This window comes from Balaenoptera borealis (genome assembly GCF_965194805.1).
Source record: "Balaenoptera borealis genome assembly, contig: HAP1_SCAFFOLD_172, whole genome shotgun sequence".
Classification (NCBI taxonomy): domain Eukaryota; kingdom Metazoa; phylum Chordata; class Mammalia; order Artiodactyla; family Balaenopteridae; genus Balaenoptera; species Balaenoptera borealis.
The window spans coordinates 91,420-112,883 of NW_028123941.1; the positions used below are offsets into that span (position 1 = coordinate 91,420).

Sequence of the window (21,464 nt, forward strand, 5' to 3'; positions counted from 1 at the left end):
TGCTTGCTTCTGTATTCTGTCTGTTGCTGTATGGTTTTTTGTTTTTTTGTTTTTTTGTTTTTTGGTTAAAGTAGATATAGAAAATCTTTCACAGATATATAATTTGGAAAAGGAAAGAGTATTTTAATTGCCCTTTCACATAATTGTGGAAATTCTTTTTAGATACTATACCAAAACTTGACACGTGGTAGTTTCTGTGGTAGTTCCTTAAAGGCTAGTTGCAATGTGGAATCTGAAACCATATCAACAAACATTATGATCTGTTGGTCTGTGTTGAACTTTGAATGAAACTTTTACCCATGTGTAAACATCATACATTGATCATTTGGAAAATATTGTTCACTGAATTATACAGAACTTCCAAATATTGGCACTTTTCATTATACAGTATAAAAAATCACAATCATTAATATCAGTACTGATCTCATTAGAAAATTCAAATATTAGGACGTTGTCAAGCTAATGATAGTAGATACAAGTCTTCCAAAGTTTTAAGTTTTGCTTGAAAACTCAACTATATCATTAGTAAAAAATACTGTCAGTAGTTTTCCTTGAAAGGATAAACACACTTCACTGCTTTTTGAGAAACTGTGTGCCAGATATACAAGTCTGAGAAACAATAGTTTGTCCGCTAGTCATTCTTTCAAGTAAAAATGGTGCTTCATGAATCAAGTGGCTGGTTCATCTTGCAACTCAGACAACTGCACATGTGTTTTTCCTTGAGACAAATGTCAAAGTCCAGTGTGCAAAAGGAGTGCTTTTCATAAACTTCCTGTTTGATCATGTAGAATATTATAAAGATGTGGATACATTTGAGATGTAGTCAAATTAATACTTTCCATTGCTGCAAATTTTAGGTCATTTTTCAATGAAGGTGGCTTTTTTAAAAAAATATTTATTTATTTATATTTATTTGTGGCTGCGTTGGGTCTTTGTTGCTGCGTGCAGGCTTTCTCTAGTTGCGGCGAGTGCTACTCTTCGTTGCTGAGCGCGGGCTTCTAATTGCGGTGGCTTCTCTTGTTGCGGAGCATGGGCTCTAGGCATGCGGGCTTCGGTAGTTGTGGCACACGGGCTCAGTGGTTGTGGCTCACGGGCTTAGTTGCTCCGCAGCATGTGGGATCTTCCCGGACCAGGGCTCGAACCCGTCTCCCCTGCATTGGCAGGCGGATTCTTAGCCACTGTGCCACCAGGGAAGTCCTGAAGCTGGCTTTTTAAATTAAAAAAAATTCTTTTTCACTGTCAGTGTATGGCTGTGAAGAATACTATGACTATTAGTACAGCTTGGTGCCATGTCTTGATTTGTAATAAAGTGTCAGATTGTCTATCTATCCTTGCTTTTGCATCATTAAGTCAACACAGTGAAGAAAGCACATGGCATCCGGGTATTATGAAAATTGTTTTGACCTCATGTACCTCTTGAAAAGTTCTTAGGAATCTCCAAGGATCCATGGGCCACAGTTTGAGAATGGTTGCACTATAGTGTGAGGGAATCTCATCAGGCTGCAAGTGTATGATCTGATGTCATTTAGCTTGACTTAGTGTTCAGCCTGCTACCCAAAGTGTTGAAAGTTGATCCACATCAAAATCATCTGCAACAGAATCTCTGTGGTTGGGACTGAGGAAACTGAATTGTTCTCAAGGGCCTCAAACACAGTGATGTTTGGGAGCATTATTTTGCTTTTATAAAGCCACTCTTTCCAAAACCATGGCATAGTCCCAATGGTCCAATACAAAATGATTTTAGGCAACTATTTCTTAATTTTAATAGTTATATTAAAGTCTATTACCTTATTTTAGCAAAATGTAAGATGCCATCGATTGTAAGATAACCTATTTTGTGTCCCACTAATAAAGGAAAACACCCTGCTAATTACAGTACTCCTTTCATTGATTATAAGATGCATCCCAAGTTTAGAGATAATATTTTGTGAAAATGTGAAGAAAGTTAGAATAAAATAGAATAATATGTGCTAACGACTTAGAGACAGTGAAATATCTGTTTATAGTAGTGATATAAAGCAGTGTTTCTCAAACTTGGTGGGCATAGGAATCCAACTGGGAATCTTGTTGAAATAGATATTCTGATTCAGCAGAGCTGGAGTAGAGTTTGAGATTTTGAATATCTAAATGTCTCAGCTGATGCTGAGATAGACGGTCCAGACTTTCATAGCAAGCATATAGGGTAACTTTGAGAAACACATCTAAGAAGAAAAAGGAATCAAGGTAAATCAAAATATTAAGTGAATTAGCAGTACTGGTCTTAAATGGGTATTGCAAAATTTGTGATAGTAGTATAAGATTGAAGTCTGAAGTTGGGGAAAGAGTACAATGACTCATGGCCAAACTATACCTTTAGGTCTCTTAGAAAAACAAGACTTTCCGTCTGGGATTCAAGTCACTGCGTGTGTTGAGGTGAAGATTTTTCTTCTTCCACCCACAGCTCTAACCATGACTCAGAATCCAGTATCTCCTACTTTTACTGCCTAGATGATGCATGAGTTGTCTCAGCGATATTCTTGCAAATGTGTTGTCCAGCCTACTCAAATGCCTTCAAGATGACTTTTTTCCCTTTTGAAAATTTTGGAAAATCATTTGGGGTAGTTTCTGCAGGCCAAAGATACTTCTTGCTTTAAACTGAAATCTGGCTCTCTGTGACTTCAGGATGTTTGATCCTCCTTTCGGCTCTTGGTAACAACAGAAAGAGTTCAAACCTTCTCCCCACAAGACAACTCTTCACCCATTTGATGGCTGCTCTGGGTTCTCCTTTGCTTTTTTTTTTTTTTTTTTTTTTTTAAATGTGGACCATTTTTCAAGTCTTTATTGAATTTGTTACAGTATTGCTTCTGTTTTATGTTTTGGTTTTTTGGCTGCAAGGCATGTAGGATCTTAGCTCCCCGACCAGGGATTGAGCCTGGAAGGCGAAGTCTTAACCACTGGACCTCCAGGGAAGTCCCTCCTTAGCTTTTTCTTTTCCAGGCTAAGTAGCCCCAGTGCTGTCTTCATCTGTTTCTTCCGTGATGTGCTTCTGCATCTCCTTTACCATCACAGTGAGCTCACTCCTGTTAATCTCTTAAGTGTGACATCCAGACCACATGTTGTCCTCCATCAGCATGTGCCCTCACCTCTCCTGACCTAGGTGTCATGCCCGAGGTGGTGACTGCCCTCTGGCAGCCTCCTCACACCGATGGCTCACCACTCACTGTCAAGCAAAGCCCCTCAACGCACGCTGTGTGCGTCCGGTTGCTAAGTCAGATCTTGTCCCCATATTTATACAACTGTACTCTGGGACCCAGGGCTAAAACCATGTATTCTTGGCTGATAAAACTTTCCCTTGTTAGGTCTCATCCAACTCTCTTGGCATGACTCATGGTGTCCCTGGAAACTCTACCCCCAGAAAGTCCCCTAATTATCTGCTTCTTGGTTTTGAGAGCTTGACCTGCTTCCAGCCCTACACAGCTGTGTCCCTCCAACCATCCCCTCTGTTCCTGTCTTTAGGGGTCTTCCAATGGGGATGTCCATCCCAGTCTCCCTGACCTCCAGCACCACCTTCTGAGTGCTCCCCAACCCCTCTTACTGCTGTCAGTGCACTATGACACTGCTCTCAACTTTCAGCCCTCTCCTGGGAACTTCTCATCTACTGCATCTTGTCAGCAATGGTGTGGTCATGACTTAATTATACTTTGGTTTCCTTGGTCCTAATTCATCTAGAATTACTTCCAATAAACACAAATCTTGAGGTGGGGGAGTAATTTTTTTTTATTACTACAGTGGACATAGGTTTGAATCCATTTCTCCTTATTCTCTCAGCATCATTTGTGAGTAAAGACACAGCTGAGGGGATTCACAGGTGCGGCCTCTGCTCAAAAAACAGCAAAGTTAGACTTGTGTGAAGACTGAATCTTGAGCCTACGAACATCATGTTTGGGGCCAACCTAAGTATATTGACCTGGAGCTTGTGTGTCAAAGTTCTGCAGTGTGTTTTATTCCTGTTAGTGTGATGAGCAAATTTGGGAAGACCTGCTTCCTTAGCTGCATATTTTGTAATCTGCCTTTAGAAATACTTAAGTAATGGATTTTAATTTCATCAGTTTCAGATTCCTATGAGTGTGGCAAGAATGAGAATGTGTAAAACACTGTTTGCTAATTTCAATTATTGTATTCCCAATCAAGATGAAAGTGACTCTTACCTTCTTGGTTTCCAAAGCAATGGTTAGTGTCCTTCAGGAATGAAGTGGCTTCTGAGAGAGTGATTCCGGAAATCAAAACTAAACAAAACAAAGAACAAATGAACTATGAAGAGTTTAAATAAATCTAGAAATTGTACTTTTCTAAGTTTAGCTACATTTAAATAGTACACAGTGGATGGTGTGGGATGGAAATACATTTTCCATTTTTCCCTTCGGTTAAGTCATCACTCTTTAAATAATTGGGTAATTACAGCACTGATTAACAATTTTTTTGAGTATCTTATGTGTGTGCAAAGTACCATGTCAGCTCCATAAGGGGGTATAAAAAAGGATAAAGACAGTCTCTACCCTAAAGGAATGCAAAATTTAGGAACAGTTAAGAGAAATGCTCAAATAAATCTTTGAACAAGGAAGAATAATACAAATTCTGTAAGCGTCTAAATGAAGCGTTATGGGGACTTAGAGAGATGATGCTTTTGGCTGAGGGTAGGGGGCCGTGAGGGGTCAAAAAAGAAAGGAGGGAGGGAGGGGAATGATCCGGATTGTAACTTGGATGCTTTTAGACCAGAAGTTGAATTCTTTGGCAATGAGAGAAAAGTTGTGAATTATGGGCAAGACTTCTTTAAGAGGTCTAGGAAGGGCACTCTCTTAAATATCCTATACTCTCTTGGAGAATATGAAGGTAGGGTAGCTGATAACTTATTTGGGACTAAGGAATCTCAGTCCAGAAGTTGATAACCTACATGAAGATCTCAGGATACCGTAAGAGTCTGAATAATTTTCAATATCAAATTTAACTTAAACTTCCCATTTACCACACAGTACTTTTATGGAACCTGGGGAACATGTCGTGAAATACCATTTAGGCAGGAAGAGACATTTCAACGCTTGCTTTCCTACTTTGGTCGCGTACTCTTGGTCTCTACCTTTTATGAGTCTCTAATAATCTCCAGCTATATCCTAAAATTCTCACAACTTTCTCAGGAAAAGATTAAATGATTAAGTGTCATATTCTGAATCCTTGGTTCAAACGAAATCACACTTGGAGGCAGAACCTCGGTTTTCTAATGCCAGCTCTGTAAAGTAGCTGTTGTAATTTCCTTGAGCTTTGGTTTCCTTCTGTAAATGAGACAGATGGACCAGAAAATCCCCAAGGTTTCTCTTAACCCTGTGAATGTATGACAGAAGGTATTCTGGTGAAGATGGTGGCCAGAAATCGAAGCATCGCAAGCTCCTAGAGCTACAGAATCCCTCTGAGGGGTGCTCCTGCAGTGTCAGACACGACCCAGCCCGAAGTCCACAAGGCATGCCATGAATGAGCAGTCTGGACACTGGTCATTAATAAGCAAACTAGGATGCATTCTGAGATGGACAAAATGCATGGGAGGATTTCTTCCCGCAATCATCTCCCAGAAATCCTGACATAAGAAAAAGATTTACATAACCAACCACAAAAATTTCAAATAATACTTCAAGGCAATCACAGAAGAGATATCACAAACTAGCATGTTTATTTACTAACTGCAATTATAATACTGACCTAAACAATTAGAGGGGTAAGTACGTATTATATTCAGCTTTATATCCTGCAGGTTAGTTTTTTTTTTTTTTTTTTGGTGTCATAATTGCTTATATTCTTGTCTTTTTACTCTTTGTAGAAGCTTCTTGAAAGGCCTCGCCATCTTGTCTCCCATATTGCCCTTAACACAGTTCCTTACGCTTAGTAGGCCCTCAGCAAAGGCTGCTGTGTTGCCTTCTCTCCTCTCCAGGTAACCTGATCAGGTATAATCACAGCTACATGGAGCAAAAAAGCGGGCACTTGTGAGCACTTACCTTGCGATGCTGTGGTCAAAGCAGTTTCGAAAGTGTGGCCCCCAGCTCCCTTTATACTCCCAAATGCGCAAGCCCAGCACTCTAACGTGGCTGTATTGGGGGATCACCATTTACTCCTTAGATGTAAATGCATCGTAGCCCTGATCTTTCACTCTTGTTAAGTTACTTGGATAAATGACCAGCGGAGGCTGTATAATGCCAAGTCAGCTGCGTAGGGATTTTGACGTTGGACACAGATCTTTGAGACTTAGAGAGTCCTAGAGGCCGAGCAGAACTGGGGCAGAGTGTGCTAAGAAGGTCAGTGAAGGGCAGAGCCACAGGGTGAATTGTCAAGCGATGGATGATCAATAGCATGGATACTAAGTACGTCTCCTTTACCCAGCATCGTAAACATGAGGTGGTGTGCGCCTCTTCTCAGAAATCTCCGGAAAACATAAGGTTGGCCATTTAACACATCCATTCTTTTTTTTTTAAACATTATTTTTTAATTGAAGTATATTTGATTTACAATGTTGTGTTAGTTTCAGGTGTACAGCAAAGAGATTCATGTGTATATATATATATATATATATATATATATATATATATATATATATATACACACACACACACACACGCACACACACACATATATCTATATGTTCTTTTTCAGATTCATTTCCCTTATAGGTTATTACAAAATACTGAGTATATAGTTCCCTGTGCTATACAGTAGGTCCTTGTTGTTTTTCTATTTTATATATAGTAGTGTGTATGTGTTAATCCCAAACTCCTAATTTATCCCCCACCTCCCTTTCCCCTTAGGTAACCATAAATTTGTTTTCTATATGTGTAGGTCTACTTCTGTTTTGTAAATAAGTTCATGTGTATCATTTTTTTTTTTTTAGGTTCCACATATAAGCGATATCGTATATATGTCTTTGTCTGGCTTACTTCACTTAGTGTGATAATCTCTAGGTCCATCTAACCCATCTATTCTTAGCCATTAATTTATTTTGTTAAAAAATCCATTGTAGATGGAAAACTTTCTAAAATGTATTATATATTATCTTGATTTATTTAATCTAGTATCTTGAATAGACTTCAACTTTTCCTTGATCATTCAGGGGCCTGGGAGGTGATGTAATAAAGTCGTCAGGGATATTATAGTTTCTTCGCGGATTTTACCCTGCACTAATTGTTCCTAGGTTGCAATGAATTTTTGTGTCACCTTTCTAGTTTTTATATCTACACCTTCACGGCAAGGTACTCAGCTGTATTCTGTCTGTGGTTAGTGTGTTTGCCTCTGTGAGCCCAATCTTCCTTTTTCTAATCTGCTATAGAATGGGAAACAGATGAGCAAGCTAAAGGAAAAAACAAACAAACAAAAGGAGTCATAAGTTCTATGGGAAGTTCTAATGAAAATACATGGTCTTTGTGACAGCTCTTATGGTTGCTCGGGGTTGTTTTTTGGCTGAAACATAAGTAATGTTTGACTATGTAGGAATTACCATACATTTTAGAAGTTAGAGCCATTTACAGCAATACAGCCTGACTTGTTTATGTTGTATATGATCAATGTGTACTGAATTATACTCAGTATTTTGTAATAACCTATAATGGAATATAATCTGAAAACAATAAAACTGAGTCACTTTTCCGTACACCTGAAACTAACACAATACTGTAAATCAACTATACTTCAATTCAAAAGAAAAAAAGATTCTCTAGTCTTCCAGTGGGTAGTCTCATATAGGTGAGGCGTTTCCAAGGACAGTTTGCATTAGTCAAAATGAAATTGTGGACAAAGGAGAAACAGATAGGAATAGGACTTCCACGTAGCATTTTCCAAAGTAGATTTGACAGAATGCTGATTCTGAGAGAAACTGTGAAATAAAAGGTCCCGTGGCTAAATGAGTTCAGGAAATGTGGCCAACTCTATTCCCTGTTGTTGGAGATTCACCATAAATACTAGCATGTTAAGGGGCCTGAGAAGCCTTTCAGTAAAAAAATATGAAGAAATTTTTGTACCTGGTGATCTGATGTTGGAACACCATCTTACTCCCTGCTTGAGAAAACAAGAGGAGAAAGCTGAAGGCTGCAATCCACAGAGAACTTGTCTCATTCTTAGTACCATTTGGCCTAGCAGAAAGCAACAGAGAGTGATCAGGCATAAACACAGCTGCTTTTATCCAAGGGACAGTCTTTTGTATGTAACAGATGCTCAGTAGATTTTGTTCCTGTGTATAAATGAATAAGGACGATTCATGGGGAATCTGTGTTGAAAGAGGGCTGAAGGGATAAGGCAGAAAAGAATGGAATCAGACTCAGTCTCACTTAATAGTAATAGTTTATATTTATTAAGAACTCACTACGTGCCAGGCTTTATCCATATTGGCTCACTTAAGCATCATAATAGTTTTGTGGGGTAGATGCTAACATCATTCCCATTTTATGGCTGAAGAAATTTGGGCCACTGAGAGTTTAAATAAACTGCCTAAGGCCACACAACTAGTAAGTGGCAGAAATGGGATTCAAATCCTCTCTGGCTCTAGAGCCAATGCCTATAAACTTTCACTTTTGCAAGCCCATCACTTTTGAGTGCTGGCAATGGGGAAAGGAGATATGAAATAGGGACATTGCTCCAAAGGAGGTGATAATGGACATGGGAAGAGAGTACATAGACACGAAAAGATAAATTACTTTTCCAAGGTTAAGTGCCAAGATGAGTGAGATGCACAGTGGACTAGATGTATGGACAAGGTATTTAAAACCCGTAAGGTATGTTGTGTATGTAAAATATTCTCGAATTGTTATTAATGATAATGATACTGCTTTGGAGGAGATATCTGAAGGGGATGGTGACTGTGGAGATAATAATAATAATAAAATAATAATAATAATGCTTTTTGTAGTTCTTTCCAGTTTACATAGCACTTTTGTATATTTTATTATGTTTATTTTTCTCTGCTAGCCTTAGGGGGTTATACTGTTTATATTCTTATTATTCCCATTGTCCATATGGGGAACTGAGGCCTAAGGGAGTTAAGGGATTGACCAAAAGGCCCCACAGCTAGTAGGCAATGGAGCCAGAATTGGAATCCCAGGTTGCTGATTCCAAAGCCTCGCCTTTTCCTCTATTCTCTACTCTCTCTTAAAGGAGGCAGATTTTAAGAGTACAGGGAGGAGGTTCCAGGCTTAGGGAACGTAGGGATTGTGGTTAGAAACAAGACTTCCCAGGGTGTGTTTCAGGAAGGTGGAATGGGCAAGCCTGGATGGAAGGGTTGGGGGTAACACGGAGGTGAGGCTGGAGAAGTGGGCTGGGCTTGTCTGTGATGGGCTCCCAATGCCCATGGAAGGAGTCAGGACATTATTCTGAGATCATTGGGGAACCTTTCAAGGTTTTAAGCAGAAAAGTGAACGTGTGTGTGTGTGTGTGTGTGTGTAGACACACACATATATCTGAAGATTAGTATAGAACTGATGGTAGGATATAATGGAGAGGGAGAACCTGAGGTCCTAGAACCACTTAGCAACTATTTAGAAAATCTTGGTGTACAACTTGCCAAGATGATTATACAGGCTCTGATATGATTTATGGGAGTAGGTGGGCAGTTAGAATTAACCCCTGGATGACCCTATAAATTCAGATGTGTGTTAAAATTCTCCATAGCACCAAAGGGCTGGCTTTCCCAGTGATTGTCCCCTGGTATCTCCGGGTCCATCCCGTAGGTTCAAGAAGAGTATTGTGTGGGCTTGAAGTTGTCTGCCTCACTGTCCCGTTTAGGCCTGGCAAAAAGAGAGCCTCAGGAGGTGAAAGGAATATGTTTCTCTCATTTAAGACCTCTCTGAGCTCTAGACTTATTATTATTATTTTTAACATTTATTTATTTATTTAGGCTGCTCCAGGTCTTAGTTGCGGCATGTGAGATCCTCTTTGTGGCATGCGGGATCTTTAGTTGTGGCATGCACGTGGGATCTAGCTCCCCGGCCAGGGATCGAACCCGGGCCCCCTGCATTGGGAGCGCGGAGTCTTACCCACTGGACCACTGGGAAGTCCTCTAGACTTATTTTTCGAGGCCCTATCCCACATTAATATATTACAATCCTCTCAACATAATATTAAACATGCAAGTAATATCTATTTGCATTGAATATAAAAATAATCATGGTGTAAAATGAAGAGGGCCTTGATTAAGCAGTACAGAAATGAGATGTAAAAGGAAAGAGAATACCCAAGGGATACCCTGAAGGCAAGATCCACAAGACTTTGATGATGCCGAGTTTGAGGAGGAAAAAGGAAACAGAGGATCCTACCTTTCATCCAGCCCTCATTGCAGCCTAGAAATCTAGGGGCATGATACCTGCCCAGGAGGAAGAGTGAAGGGGGGGAAATAGGAATTTCGATTTTGGACAGATTGAGATTGAGATGATGGTGATATCCAGCTAAGTAGGTAGAGATAAGGATTCAAAGTTTACATACAGGAGACATTAAGACTGAAGATGTAGGTCTGTGAGTATGAGGGTGTCACCTGTATGCAGTTGATAGTTGAACTTATTAAGGAAGCTGGGTTCTCAGAGAAAGGCTGCATGTTGAGGAGGTGAGAGGCGGAAATGAAGACAAAAAGAGTGGAAAAAAAAAAAAGGTTATTCTTCAGGTAAACAAATACCTGAGTGAGATCTTGCTGGAGTCAAAAGAGCCACGTGGATCCATATTTTACTTCTGTCATTTACTGCCATAAATGGCAAGTCCCATCACCTGTCTTCGCAGCTGTGATGTTTTCTCCTTCCGCTGCAAAATCAGAAACATAATTCTGTTTCTGCCCAAGTCATGGGGATAGTGTGGGGATCAAATGAGATACTGTCAAGACGTGGCTGTCTCCGCAGGCAGTCTCTTTCCAGCCAGTGCCAAACAGTATGCTTCAATCTGTATCAACCTTGACACAGACCTTGGCAAATAATCCACTAGCACAAAAAACATAAGTGAGCAATGCAGGCTTTACTGAAGATTTTGTAGAGCAGACTAGAAGAGGATTATATTACATCCCCTAAAGTATTCAGTTTCCATCAGCAATGACTTCCACGAAGTCCATTTTCCTTCACACTGATGCAGGTGGTTGATTTCCTTTCTTCCCCTGAGGTGTCTGCCCGACCCCTGCGGGTACTCAGTTGTTCCTCTGTTACATGGGGCCCTTTAGCTCTGCCATTGACCTGCATGCCTACTCATCTGGTTACTCAACAAAATAAAAGTCCTCAAGTAAAGAACACCACTTTTATCCTTAGCAAGTTTGGTGATCACCTATTTTTACTCACATATTCCCCTTGGGAGCTTCATCTTTATCCCACCACTATGCCCTGTAGTCCCCAGCTCACACCCCACACCATCATTCCATCTCTCCCAACCCTGAGAGGAGTTCTGTCAATGAGGGTTTTCTCCAGTCTTGTTACAAAATCATTTTGTCAACTCTAAAGTGATGGGAACTTCATTATTAGTGTCAGAAGAAGTCAAGGGAGGTGGTATCTTCGAGAGGGTGGTATTTTCAAGAGAGAGGATATAGTAAAAAGCTCTACAGAGAAGATGGAGAAAAGGAGGACCATGAAAAGGGCATTGGGTCAGTCAGAGAGGTGATCCTGACATTAATGTCAGCAGGATGGTGGGGGTGGAAGCTTTGAAGGCAAGGATTAAGGAGTGAGCAGGTGTTAAGGAGGAGGAAAAAGTTTTCCTGATTTCCCCGGGAGCAAATCTCTCCACCAATCACTATATAAGGCGCATTCAGAGGAAATGCAGATTTGGATGGAGAAAACAGCAGCAGGGCCAAATAGAGAGGCCCAGGAAACAAGTGTAATCAAGTTCATTCCGCAGAGGGCTACTTGAGAAGGAAGGGCAGATAATTGTGCTGATAGGAGGATCATCCCTTACCCGTTACAACTATCTAAGAGCTATGTAACAGATGAAATTTCCAAAAGCAGCAAGAAGTTCCCCAGCCAGAAACAGAAATTTCTGGGCAAAAGTCACAGGACAGGTATATTAGTGAATGATACAAATTTATATTGAATCGCCTAATTAAAAATATTGAGTGAGAATATTAGATCCAGAACTAGAGGGGAACCTTGAATATTACCTAATCTAACCCTGATGTTACAGAATCAGAAACTGAGGTTCTGGACAGGTTACCTAATTAATGCTAATTCATTAGACAGACCCCCTTCCCATTCTACTCTCAGATCCAAGAGCGCTAGTTCAGAACTCTTTCAAGTGCAATACATAAACTTCCATACTGCTGGCATTTCTACACTACGATTTTGCAAAGCAAAAAGTTGATGGGGGATTATCCAGAGAAATATTTAAACTGATTTTCCTTCAATCAGTGAGGACATAGATTTATCAGTTTTACAGGTTGGAAAACTGAGGCTTGGCAAGATTAAGTGACTAGTCATACAGCTAGTAAGTGGCAGAATGGGAGCTAGAACAAGTCTGGTTTGAATCCAAGTCCAGTTTGTGTTTTCACTACAAGACAGCTGTTTCTGGCTTTGCAAGATCCTGTTAAGACACTAACGCTCTCAGAATTATACATGCTTCTCAGAATTACACGCAAACGAGGCATCCTTCTCTGAATATATCATGGAGAGAGTGTGTGCATGGCCTGGGAACATTGTGTTCAGAGAAGAAATTCTACCAGTTAGGTCTGTCCAGTAAACTGGAGACTTTCTTATCTGGCCTCATAATCTTGACTGATGCCTGTGAGATTTAGGGTCCATGTCATTTGCCCTTTTTTGTCTAGTAGTTGTATTTTTTTTGTTTTTTTTTTTGGTTTCTTCAGTGCTTAAAACCTCATTAGAACTAAGAAACGCGTGATCAATTACTTTTAATTTCAACTGTTGGGGTATGAAACAACATAGCCTAAAAAAAAAAAAAAAAGATTTTATGCCCTTGGCTAGGCATAGCCCAAATGCATATTTACATTGTCAAGAGCTGCATGATAATGTAGTGACTAAGAGTGGACTTTGAGAGTCAGAATACTGAGGTTCAGATCCTGACTTCACTATTTAAACTATTTGAATTTGCACAACTTATTCTACTTTTCTGAGCCTCAGTTTCTTCATCTGTAAAATGGGGATAATAACAATACCTAACTCATGGGGTTCTTGTGACAACTGAGTTAATAAATCCATGATAGACTACTTTTTGAAAGTGACATGGAGTGGGTGAGGCCATGTCAACAGCAGAGCCTGAGACTTAGAAGCCAGGAACTTTCTCTAGAGAATGTACCAACCATTGCCTGTGCCAGAGGGCTCTGGAAGCCAGGACAGCATCTTCTATGTTGTTCTTTCATCTCTTTTTTGTTGCTGTTTGGTAAGGCCCATCAGCTGACCACAGCCTCACTACTGGCCATCCAGCCCTCCCATTCTACCCACTACATATAGCCAATTTCCTCTCCAGATGGCCCAGAACACTCTTAAGTCACTGCCACCCCCCACCCCCACCCCCTCATTCCACACACAACAATAAAACAAGACGAGGAGGATGGAGCCTAGATACCTCAAAGCAGGGTGACCAACCTTCCTAATTTGCTTGGAATTGAAGAGATTCCTGAGACTTCAGTTTTAAAATCAGGACAATCCTGGGCAAACCCAGATAAATTTATCACCCTACCCAAAAGGTGGTTGGGGGTACGATGGCAAAATCCTCAAACTTGACCAAGATGGGGCTAGATGGAACCAGCTTGAGATCTCTCACAAAACCAGGATGGTGATGAAATTCACATATGGAATTGCTAATTTTGAAGCTGTAATGCACAGAGCCGGTAACAGGGAGCATGCACGTATTCAATTGTTTATTCATCAAACATTCATTGAGGGCTTACTACATGCTGGGAAGATTTTAAGCACTAGGGAACAGAACAGGCAAAGTCTCTGCCCTCATGGAAACTCTATTCTAGTGTGTGTGTATGTGGGGACAGACAACAAACAAACAGATATCAAATGTCAATTAGTGATAAATTCTCTGAAGGAAAGGAAAATTAGGATAAGGAAACAGTGGCTGTGTGGGTTTGAAATGGATCAATCAGGATAAGTTTCTCTAAAGAGATGATATTTGAGCACTTAGAGGAAGAGCAAGCCAGGAGAATATCAACGGGGCACAGTATTCCAGGCAGAGGAAACAAATGCAAAGGCTCTGGGAGGGGAACTTGCCTGCACAGGAACAGAATAAAGGCCAGTAGGGCAGGGATGAAAGGAGCCAGGGATACAGTAGCAAGGAATGAAGTGGCAGAAGCGGCTAGGGGCCAGATGCTTAGAGCCTTGCAAACTAAGGTAAGGATTTAGGGTTTTAAATGCCAGCTGTTATTATAAAGGTAACGCTATTCTTCCATATTCTCTGCTAAGCGTTGGCTCTGTTATCTGCTGTTTTTCTACTCAGCTTTGCTTCACTCTGTCAAACAAAACGTTTAGCTGCTCTTCATTTAGCAAATGGCTTATAAAGACACCGTTCCAGGCATTGGGGATTAGAAGTTGGTTCTCTCCAACAGCTTACCATCTAGTTCGGGGAGGGTGGGTGGATCACAGTATTGAAAACACGTGAAAAAATCAGCAGCCGTGGACTTCCAAGGAAACAGCCGGTAACTACCTAGAAGAAAGGCAGTTTCAATTTCCCAGAGAGGTGAGGAGTTGCTTCCGGTGGGCCCCGGGGCATCATGGGAGGGGTGCGCCCCGGGGCATCATGGGAGGGGTGCGCCCCGGGGCATCATGGGAGGAGTGCGCCACCGGGGAAGGAAAGGCTGGAAGTGATTCCGCCAGGGTTGGGACGAGCCTGGAGACGGTGAGGGGCCCTGGCCGGTGAGTGTACGTTTGGAGTTTGTGAGAGAGGCAGGCGTCTCTCGTCAGCTCCGCGATTCCAGAGCTTAACTGTGCGTGTGGTGGGAGGGTGTGAAGCCGGAAGTGGTGAGGGAATTCGAACCCCAGGCACTTGACGTGACTGGGCCACAAGGAAATTTCTGAAAATTCTCAAGTCGCCAAATTCCATTTGAAGTTTTTCAGTACGTTTATAGGCATTTTATTACATTGCATATACATGTACTTATGTAATATATAGGGCTAAATCCATTTTTGGGTACTAAAAACTGGGTATCAATAGAATTATTTTTCAGAATATACCGGAAAAAAATATGATTCTGTTGCTCCAAAGATACCACCTTTCCCATCCATCCTCTTAACAACATTTTTCATAATTTGAGGGCTCCCCCTGTGTTGTACCTCAGTTGCCCCGAGAGAGAGCCATAAGCCGTTGTTTCTGTGAGGAGCTGAGAAAATAGCCCGCCCTCTTGGGAAGGTCAGGCTACTATAATATAAGAAAAGCCCTGTTTTGGGTGTGTTCCCCAAGGGGAATGTTTTTCTCCTTCATCAGCGAAGAGGCTTTCTTTTTCTCTCGTGGGCTCCGGAAGCAGCATCTTGGTGGCGCTTGGAGCCAGGAGGGAGGAATCAGGCTGGTAAATTCCATCCTTAAGGAAGTAAGGTTCTTTGCATCTGCCCACAGCTGATTCTTCAGCCTCCCACTTAGGAAAATGGGACCGACTAAGTCCGCAGTGAAGGTGCCTGGGGACACTGGTGTCAATGTAACATGTGCCCAAACCTCTGTCACAGCCAGGAGGCAGAATTTAAGTTTGCTCACCGACAGCTGCTGTGTTAGCCCTGGAATGGTAATGCTTATGGAAAACTTGGCTGAAAGGCAACAGCTTTTAGTAGTTGTGCTAATGGTCTCGTCCATCAAATGACCCTCTCCTCTTCACCTTTCTCTTGTCAGTTATACCCATGTCTTTGATGAGAATTGGGTATGAAGTCCTCTTAAGAAGCACGTTCCTTTTATTTATTGTATTTAAAGAACACGAGCCTTTAAAAAAATTCTCAAAGTGAGGTACACATTGTAGAAAGATTGAAAAACATAATCAAACATACTGAAGGAAAAATTTAAATCACTCCTAAGATTTTAGCATAGAAGTAATCTCTACCGGAATTTGGATTAAGTCCTTTTACACTTTTTTTATGTTTGTAAACACATACACAGTTTTGTTTTGTTTTTTTAAACACGTGCTTTAAACAAATACACAATTAGGGTATCAGCCTGTAAGCATGGTTTTGTATTCTGCCTTTGCAACTTAACAGATTCTGGGAAATTTTACCATGATATTAACTCTTCTTCTACATCATGATTTTTAATAGTTACATATCGTTCCATCCTATGACTGTACTCAGTTTTCTATTTTGGGGCACCTAGGGTGCGCTATTTTTTTTTTCTTTTAAATATTCCTGTAAACATATGTGTGCATATGTTTATGCATATCTTGACGATATTTATAGAATAGACTTTCTGGGCAAAGGGTATGACTGTTTTAAGGTTTGCAGTAGTACAATGCCTGTTATTAGAGTCTCCACAGTAGTGATGTGGCATAAGAAAACAATAAGTATTCTCTAATGATCGTTACGGAGCCCAAGCTCATATTGCTTGCCGCACAACAGGTCAACAAATCGAGAGACGAGTGGTTGGGGCAAGGAATAGTGACTTTATTCGGAAAGCCAGCAGACCGAGAAGATGGTGGGCTAGGGTCCTCAGGTAAGATGGGCTAGAACCATCTTCCCCGAGGTAGAATTCAGGCTTTTTTTATACTAAAAGGGGAGGGAGTGTTGTTAGCTGTTGCAAACTTGGTGTCGGAATCCTTTGTTCTTGTAGCTGTCCACTTAGGTCAGGTCATGGTGTTCCTGTAAACCTCCCAACAAGACAAACGTTATTCTCTGTTCTGCAACTTTTTATCTCTCTATGAATGGAAAAGTGTTACACCTGTAAAGGCCAGAGCCTTGAGAATTGGCTATCCTGTATATTTCAGGCTATAGACAACATTAAGTTGTAGCAAAAACAAAGTACAAAGGTTAAAGTAAAAGAAACAGATCTGATATGGAGTCAGTTTTGTTATTCCCTAGTACATGAGCATACTGATTATCAGGTGTTGTAAATATGCAATAGTCAGTGCAACATGACTGCAAAATAAAATGACAAATACTGCAAAATTTTCAGAATTTAATGAAGTTGATGAAAGTGGTATTAGAAACCTGCTTGAATTTTGCAAAGCCACTGGCCAGGGTGATGCAGCAGCACTGAACTAGTTAATAATTATAAAACTCTGAACATGGACAATGATGATCCAATAAGTGCTTCAAGGGAGTGAGTTTAGGATCAAAGGATTAGGAAGACCCTTAAAATATCAATGAAGACATCATACAGTTTTTGCAAAAAAGGACATTCTTTATGATTGCATTGCAAAAGTTAAACATAAAGGGTGCCACATCATACAAGATTGTGAGAAGGATGTTCCTTTCCTCCCAACTCCAACATTGATTCATTCTTTGTTCTAAGAATTAACAGAGATGCAGTTGTAACGTAAATCTTGTGAAGTATAAGAGAAAATAAATTTATTTCAGTAGTTCTGGCTTGATTTTTATGATAAAATCCCAATCAGACTTTTTCCCCACAATTTACTGTGTAATTTTGGACTTCATTTTAATTAATTTCGATTCACCTTAAGTGGTTGTTTTCTGAGGTACATGATTGTTGATGTAGAAAATCCCAAAGAATTTCCCCCCAAACTCAGAACTATGAAGTGAGTTCAGTAGGGTTTCAGGGTATAACATAAACATACAAAAATCAGTTGTATTTCTTTAGGCTGTATGCTAGCAGTGAACATGTGGACACCAAAATTAGAAATACAGGGACTTCCCTGGTGGCGCAGTGGTTAAAAATCTGTCTGCCAATGCAGGGGACACAGGTTTGATCCCTGGTCCGGGAAGATCCCACACGCCATGGAGCAACTCAGGTCGTGCACCACAACAACTGAGCCTATGCTCTAGAGCCCGAGAGCCACAACTACTGAAGCCCGTGTGCCTAGAGCCCGTGCTCCACAACAAGAGAAGCCACCGCAGTGAGAAGCCTGCGCATCGCAATGAAGAGCAGCCCACGCTCGCTGCAACTAGAGAAAGCCTGCGTGCAGCAACAAAGGCCCAATGCAGCCAAAAAAAAAAAAACAAAAACAAAAACAAGAAGTACAATACAATGTACAATTACTTAAAAACAAAAAGAAAGCAAAAGAATTTAGGTGTAAATCTAACAAAACATGTACAGGACTTGTATGCTGGAAACTGTAAAACAAGGAAGACAGAAATTGAAGAGGATCTGAATAAATGGAAAAACATACTTTATTCACGAATTGGAAGAATCAATATAGTAAGCTAATTTTCCCCAAACTGGTAAATAGATTTAATGTAATTCCTATCAAAAATTATAACTCTGGCTTTAAAGTTGGACATACAGTATCTTAATTATTATTTTCCCAAAGCACTATAATTGTAGTATTTCCCCCAATGAAAAATTTTAACAGCTTTATGGGGATATAATTGATGTATAACGAACTGTACATATTTAAAGAGTCTCGACACATGTAGACACTGTGACACCATCATCTGAATCAAGATAATGAACATGTCCATCACCCGCAAAGTTTCCTCCTGGTCCTTTGTAATACATCCTACTGTCCTTCTGTGCCTCCCATAAATCCTGCCTCTCTATCCCTAGGCAACCACTAGTCAGCTTTCAGTCACTATAGATTCATTTTTTTCCCCTAGAATTTTATATAAATGGAATAATAGAGTCTACACTTTTTTGGTCTGGCTACTTTCCATCAGCATTATTATTTTGAGATCCATCCATGTTTTTGTGTGTGTTAATAGTTTATTTTTATCATTTTTTTTTAAAAAAATTATTTTATTATTTTATTTATTTATTGTTTCTGGCTGCATTTGGTCTTCGTTGCCGCGGGCGGGCTTTTCTCTGGTTGCGGCGAGCTGAGGCTACTCTTCGTTGCGGTGTGCGGGCTTCTTATTGCGGTGGCTTCTCTTGTTGTGGAGCACGGGCTCTAGGTGCGTGGGCTTCAGTAGTTGTGGCTCTCGGGCTCTAGAGCGCAGGCTCAGTAGTTGTGGTGCATGGACTTAGTTGCTCCACGGCATGTGGGATCTTCCTGGACCAGGGCTTGAACCCGTGTCCCCTACATTGGCAGGCGGATTCTTAACCACTGCGCCACCAGGGAAGCCCAATAGTTTATTTTTTATCATTTTGTAGTATTACATTATATGGATTTACCACAATGTGTTTATCCATTCACCTGTTAATGGCCATTTGGGTGGTTTTCAGTTTGGGGCTATTACAGATAAATATGCTGTGAATATTTGTGTGGACATACGTTTTCATTTCTCTTGAGTAAATACCTAGAAGTGGAACGACTGGAACAAATGGGTAATTTCTTAACTTTTTAAGAGACTGCCAAACTATTTTCCAAAATGGTTATGCTGTTTTACATGACCACTAGCTGGTGTGAGAGGTCCAGTACCTCCACCTCTTGGCCAACACTTGGACTTTTAGTCATTGTAATAGGTGTGTTGTGATATCTCATTATGTTTTAATTATTAGTCCCCTAATGATTCATGATGAGCATTTTTCATGTGCTCTGTGTATATCTTCTTTGGTGAAATGTTTGTTTAAATCTTTTGGTTCTTTAAAAATTGGGTGATTTGTTTTCTTTTTAGTGAAGATATAGATTTCTGTATGTATTCTAGACACAAGTCCTTTATCAGGGGTATAATTTGCAAATACTTTTTCTCAGTCGGTGGCTTGTCCTTTCATTCTGTTTAACAGTGTTTTTCAAAGTGCAGAAACTGAATTTTGATGAAATCCAGTTTATCAATTTTTTCTCTCATGGCTTGTGCTTTTGGTGTTGGCATCTAAGAAATCTTTGTGTAAACCAAGGTCACAAAGATTTACTCTTATGTTTACTTCTAGAAGTTTTTGTGATTCTACTTTTGGTTTCCTCTTTGATCCAAAATTTAATTTAGGAGAGTATTTTGAATTTTTTTGTTTTAAACTGTTATTAATTTTAGACATTTTTGCGATTGAGGCCTGTGCAGTTAATACTGTAAAGGAGTGAGGCTGATAGGGGTTGAGAGGCAAGGGAGTGTGGATGGTAGAAGGTGGAAGAGGGACAGGAGTGCATAAAGTACAATTTTTGTCTAGATTGCATTTTTGTTCTACTGCTTCCTCTCTTTCTAGATACCAAACTCCTCATGTTTATACTGCACTAAATCTATCTTGTTTTATCCTTCCTCTTTTCATAAGTCCTTTCTCTCTCTCTCTCTCTCTCTCTCTCACCCACTCATCCATCCAATCTGTCAGAAAACCCTATGTGCGCCACCTTCACAGTACATCTAGAATCCATCTGCTTCTCGTCATCTCCCAGTGCCTATCTCTCTGGTCTAAGCCACTGTCATTTTTTATCTTTTATTTTGCAGTAGGCTCCTAACTGGTCTCACAGTTTCGACCTCTGCCCCCTTCAGTGTATTCTCAATGCAGCAGAGTGATTCTTTTTTTTTTTTTTTAAAGACTTATTTATTTATTCATTTTGGCTGTGTTGGGTCTTCTTTGCTGCGCACGGGCTTTCTGTAGTTGCGGCGAGAGGGGGCTACTCTCCCTTGCGGTGCAGAGGCTTCTCATTGCGGTGGCTTCTCTTGTTGTGGAGCACGGGCCCTAGGTGTGAGGGCTTCAGTAGTTGCAGCATGCGGGCTCAGTAGTTGTGGCTTGCAGGCTCTAGAGCACAGGCTTAGTAGTTGTGGTGCATGGGCTTAGTTGCTCCGCGGCATGTGGGATCTTCCAGGACCAGGGCTCGAACCCGTGTCCCCTGCATTGGCAGGCAGATTCTCAACCACTGCGCCACCAGGGAAGTCCCCAGAGTGATTCTTTTAAAATGTGTGTTAATATCACTCCTCTGCTCAAAACACTCCAAAGATTTCCCATCTCACTCTGAGTGAAGAAAAAAGTCCTCAGGTGGCCCTGAAGCCCTACATGATCCCTGGGGTCCCAGGTTCCTCTCTTATGCCGTAACTATCTTGCTCATTCTCCTGTAGCCCTGCTGGCCTCCTTCCTGTCCCTGGGACATGCCAAACTGCCCCTGCCTCAGGGCCTTTGCATTTTCTTTTGTTCCCTCTGCCTGGAATACTCTTGCTTCCTTCAGGTCTCAGCTCAAATGTGTTTTTCTTAGAGAGGCCTTGCTTGACTCCTCTCTACATAGTACTAACTGCCTCCCTCTTACTTTTTTTATTTCTCATGAGCACTTACCTGACACATTACACAGCTTCTTATTTTTTTTGTAGATCTTTTTACAAAAATTTTATGTTGGAGTATAGTTGATTAACAATGATGTGTTAGTTACAGGTGTACAGCAGAGTGATTCACTTATACCCATACAAGTATCCATTCTTTTTCAAATTCTTTTCCCGTTTAGGTTATTACAGAATACTGAGCCGAGTTCCCTGTGCTATACACTAGGTTCTTGTTGATTATCTATTTCAAATATAGTAGACACAGCTTCTTATTTG

General features: G+C 40.6%; 1 protein-coding gene and 1 pseudogene across 2 annotated transcripts in view; one reads left to right on the forward strand and one right to left on the reverse strand.

Moving 5' to 3' along the window:
• The window catches only part of LOC309621277 (myosin-13-like), a 29,554-nt gene extending 14,934 nt beyond the window's left edge, over positions 1-14,620 (reverse strand). Inside the window, exons 1-3 of the mRNA XM_082408847.1 lie at positions 14,533-14,620; positions 10,670-10,964; positions 4,188-4,265 (exon numbers count right to left, since the gene is read on the reverse strand). The gene's annotated coding sequence lies outside the window, so the exon portion shown is untranslated. The remainder of the gene's footprint in view (positions 1-4,187; positions 4,266-10,669; positions 10,965-14,532) is intronic.
• Positions 1-21,464, forward strand: part of LOC309621273 (UBX domain-containing protein 4 pseudogene) — a 176,061-nt pseudogene that overhangs the window by 6,907 nt on the left and 147,690 nt on the right. The window lies entirely within an intron of this gene.